Source organism: Pan paniscus, chromosome X (assembly GCF_029289425.2).
Source record: "Pan paniscus chromosome X, NHGRI_mPanPan1-v2.0_pri, whole genome shotgun sequence".
NCBI classification, from domain to species: domain Eukaryota; kingdom Metazoa; phylum Chordata; class Mammalia; order Primates; family Hominidae; genus Pan; species Pan paniscus.
In genome coordinates, this window is record NC_073272.2 from 108,316,501 (window position 1) to 108,321,131 (window position 4,631).

General features: G+C 39.9%; 1 non-coding gene across 1 annotated transcript; it reads left to right on the plus strand.

The window, feature by feature from the left end:
* The first annotated feature begins 4,106 nt into the window (after positions 1-4,106).
* On the plus strand, positions 4,107-4,212 carry LOC112438516 (U6 spliceosomal RNA). Its single transcript, XR_003026932.1, has one exon. It is a non-coding gene; the product is annotated as a U6 spliceosomal RNA (small nuclear RNA).
* Positions 4,213-4,631: the final 419 nt, after the last annotated feature.

Genomic DNA, 4,631 nt, shown 5'->3' on the forward strand with positions numbered 1-4,631 from the left:
AGAAGAATGTATATTCTCTTGATTTTGGGTGAGAGTTCTATACGTGTCTATTAGGTCCGCTTGGTCCAGAGCTGAGTTCAAGTCTTGAATATCCTTGTTAATTTTCTGTCTCATTGATGCATCTAATATTGACAGTGGGATGTTAAAGTCTCCCACTATTATTGTATGGGAGTCTAAGTCTCTTTGTAGGTCTCTAAGAACTTGTTTTATGAATCTAGGTGCTCCTGTATTGGGTGCATATATATTTATGATAGTTAGCTCTTCTTGTTACATTGGTCCCTTTACATTATGTAATGCCCTTCTTTGTCTCTTTTGATCTTTGTTGGTTTAAAGCCTGTTTTACCAGAGACTAGGATTGCAACCCCTACTATTTTTTTGCTTTCCATTTTCTTGGTAAATATTTCTCCATCCCTTTATTTTGAGCTTATGTGTGTCTTTGCACATGAGATGGTCTCCTGAATACAGCACACCAATGAGTCTTGACTCTTTATCCAATTTGCCAGTCTGTGTCTTTTAATTGGGGCATTTAGCCTTTTTACATTTATGGTTAATATTTTTATGTATGAATTTGATCCTGTCATTATGATGCCAGCTGTTTATTTTGTCTGTTAATTGATGCAGTTTCTTCATAGTGTCAATGGTTTTTACAATTTGGTATGTTTTTGCAGTGGCTGGTACTGGTTGTTCCTTTCCATGTTTAGTGCTTCCTTCAGCAGCTCTTATAAGGTAGGCCTAGTGGTGATGAAATCTCTCAGCATTTACTTGTCTGTAAATAACTGTATTTCTCCTTAGCTTATGAAGCTTAATTTGGCTGGATATGAAATTCTGGGTTGAAAATTCATTTCTTTTAGAATGTTGAATATTGGCCCCCACTCTCTTCTGGCTGTTAGGGTTTCTGCCAAGAGATCTGCCATTAATCTGATGGGCTTCTCTTTGTGGGTAAACTGACCTTTCTCTTTGGTTGCCCTTAACATTTTTTCCTTCATTTCAACCTTGGTGACTCTGACGATTATGTGTCTTGGGGTTGCTCTTCTCGAGGAGTATCTTAGTGGTTTTCTCCGTATTTCCTGAGGTTGAATGTTGGCCTGTCTTGCTAGGTTGGGCAAGTTCTCCTGGATAATATCCTTATGGGTGTTTTCCAACTTGGTTCCATTCTCCCCATCACTTTCAGGTACACCAATCAAACATAGATTTGGTCTTTTCACATAGTCCCACATTTCTTGGTGGCTTTGTTCATTGCTTTTCACTCTTTTTATTTTTATCTAATCTTGTCTTTTCACTTTATTTCATTAAGTTGATCTTCGATCTCTGATATCTTTTCTTCCGCTTGTTCAATTTAGCTATTGATACTTGTGTATGCTTCACAGAGTGTTTGTGCTATGTTTTTCAGCTCCTTCAGGTCATATTTGTTCTTCTCTAAAGTGGTTATTCTAGTTATCAATTCGTCTAACCGTTTTTCAACATTCTTAGCTTCCTTGCATTGAGTGAGAACATGATCCTTTAGCTCAGAGGAGTTTGTTATTACCTACCTTCTGAAGCCTACTTCTGTCAATTCTTCAAACTCATTCTCCATCCAGTTTTGTTCCCTTGCTGGTGAGGAGTTGTGATCCTTTGGAGGAGAAGAAGCATTCTGATTTTTGGAATTTTCACCCTTTTTATGCTGGTTTCTCCCCATCTTCGTGGGTTTATCTACCTTGGGTCTTTGATGGTGGTGACCTTCAGATGGGGTCTGTGAGTGGACATGCTTTTTGTTGATGTTGATGCTATTCCTTTCTGTTTGTAATTTTTCCTTCTAACAGTCAGGCCCCTCTGCTGCAGGTCTGCTGGAGTTTGCTGGAGGCCCACTCTAGACCCTATTTGCCTGGGTATCACCAGCAGAAGCTGCAGAACAGCAAAGATTGCTCCTTTTTCCTTCCTCTGGAAGCTTTGTCCCAGAAGGGCACCCACCAGATGCTAGCTGGAGCTCTCCTGTATGAGGTGTCTGTTGTCCCCTATTGGGAGGCGTCTCCCAGTCAGGATACACAGGGGTCAGGGACTCACTTGAGGAGGCAGTCTGACTCTTATCAGAGCTCAAACACTGTGCTGGGAAATCCACTGCTCTCTCCAGAGCCATCAAGCAGGGATGTTTAAGTCTGCTGAAGCTGCGCTGACAGCCGCCCTTTCCCCCAGGTGATCTGTCCCAGGGAGATGGGGGTTTTATCTGTAATTCCCTGACTGGGGCTGCTGCCTTCTTTTCAGAAATGCCCTGCCCAGAGAGGAGGAATCTAGAAAGGCAGTCTTGCCACAGCAGCCTTGCTGAGCTGTGGTGGGCTCCACCCAGTTCAAACTCCTGGGTGGGTGGCTTTGTTTACACTGTGAAGGTAAAACCACCACTCAAGTCTCAACAATGGTCGATGCCCTTCTCCCCACCAAACTCAAGCATCCCAGGTCAACCTCAGACTGCTGTGCTGGCAGCAAAAATTTCAAGCCAGTGGATCTTAGCTTGCTGGGCTCCATGGGGTTGGGACAAGCTGAGCCAGACCAATTGGCTCCCTGGCTTCAGTCCCCTTTCCAGGGGAGTGAACAGTTTTGTCTCACAGGTGTTCCAGGTGCCACTGGGTTATAAAGAAAAACTCCTGCAGTTAGCTCAGTGTCTGCCCACATGGCTGCCCAGTTTTGTGCTTGAAACCCAGAGCCCTGGTGGCATAGACACTGGAGGGAATCTCCTGGTCTGTGGGTTGTGAAGACTGGGGGAAAAGTGCTGTATCTGTGCACCATTCCTCATGGCACAGTCCTTCACGGCTTCCTTTGGCTAGGGGAGGAAAATCCCTCGACCCCTTGTGCTTCCTGGGTGAGGTGACTGCCCACCCTGCTTCTGCTTGCCCTCCATGGGCTGCACCCACTGTCCAACCAGTCCCAATGAAATGAACCGGGTACCTCAGTTGGAAATGCATAAATCACCCACCTTCTGCATCTATCTTGCTGGGAGCTGCAGACTGGAACTCTTCCTATTCGGCCATCTTGCCAGCCTGATTTTTTTTTTTGGTCACATTTTTAAAAGGAAAAACATTATTGATAAAAGAGAAGTTTTAAAAAAGAATCAAATGTAAATTACAGAACTAAAAATACAATAGCTAAAATTTTAAAATCACTGGATGGGATGAATAATAAGAGTGGATATGAAAGAATATAGAAACAATGTACTAGAGGACAAAGAAATAAAATTTACACGTTCTGAGCAAAAGAGAGAAGGTGAGAAAAACTGATTAGAGGCACATGGACCTGTGGGGCAATTATGGAAAACATACCACTTATAAATACAGTGGCTCTATGAGTTCCAGAAGGAGAAAAAAAAAATAAAAACACATGAAAAAAATAATGACCCAAATGTCTCAAACTTGACAAAAGGCATACATCTACAGAATCTGAGCAAACCACAAATAGTATAACCGCCCAACAAAATCCATGCTAAGGCACATCACAATTAAACATCTAAAAACTAAAGGCCAAAAGCACGTTCAAATCATCCACAGGGAAGTGATGCCTTTATAGGGGAACACTTACTGGAATGGCAGAAGATTTCTCATCTGAAACCATGGAGACCAGAAGAAAGAGACACAACCTACCATGTTGTGGAGTATGGTATATTAATGAATTGGAAGACTCAATATAATAAAAATGTCAGTCCTCTACAATTGATCTGTAGATTTAATGCAATCTCTATTCAAATTGTAGCGAAGATTTTAAAATATAGAAAAACTTATTCTAAAAATTATATAGAAAGACACAGGCCCTAGCCCTAGAATAGCTAAAACAATCTTGAAAAGAAGAGTAAAGTGGGAGAAATCATTATATCTTACAGTAGGAATTATTATATAATAGGTACAGTAATCAAGAGTGTCATATTGGTGGAGTAACAGATGTGTGGATTAATGGAAGAGAATATGGAATCTAAAAATAGACCCACAAAAATATGCCCAACATATTCCTGACAAAGGTGTAAAAGCAGTTCAACGGAAGAAGAATATACTTTTCAATAAATGATGGTGGAGCAATTGGCTCCCACAGACAACAACAAAAAATTTGACTTAAACTCACATCTTATTAAAAAAAAATGCCTCAAAGTGGTGCTCAGTTTGCAGTACATATGCTAGATTTGGAATGATACAGAGAAAATTAGCATGGCACCTGCACAAGGATGACATGCAAATTTGTAAAACATTTTGTATTTGAAAAAAGAAAATAATTACCTGAAAATGGATTATGGTCTTAAATGAAAAACATAAAACTATTAAATTTTTAGGGAAAAACATAGTAGAAAATCTTCAAGATCAAGGGGTAGGAAAAGGGTTCTTGAATTAAGACTAAAAGCACAATCTAGAAAATCAAAAATTGATCAATTAGACCTCATTCATTTAAAAAAACTTTGCTCTGTGAAATACACTGTAGAGAATAGAAAGACAAGCTACATAGACTTGGAAGAAATATTCACAAACTCTACATCTGACAAATGACTAGTGTCTAGAATATATGAAGAGTTCTCAAAATTCAACAGTGAAAGACAAACAATTCAATTAGAAAACAAGCAAAAGACATTAATAGATATTTCACCTAAGAGGATATATGAATGTCAAATAAGCACATAAAAAATT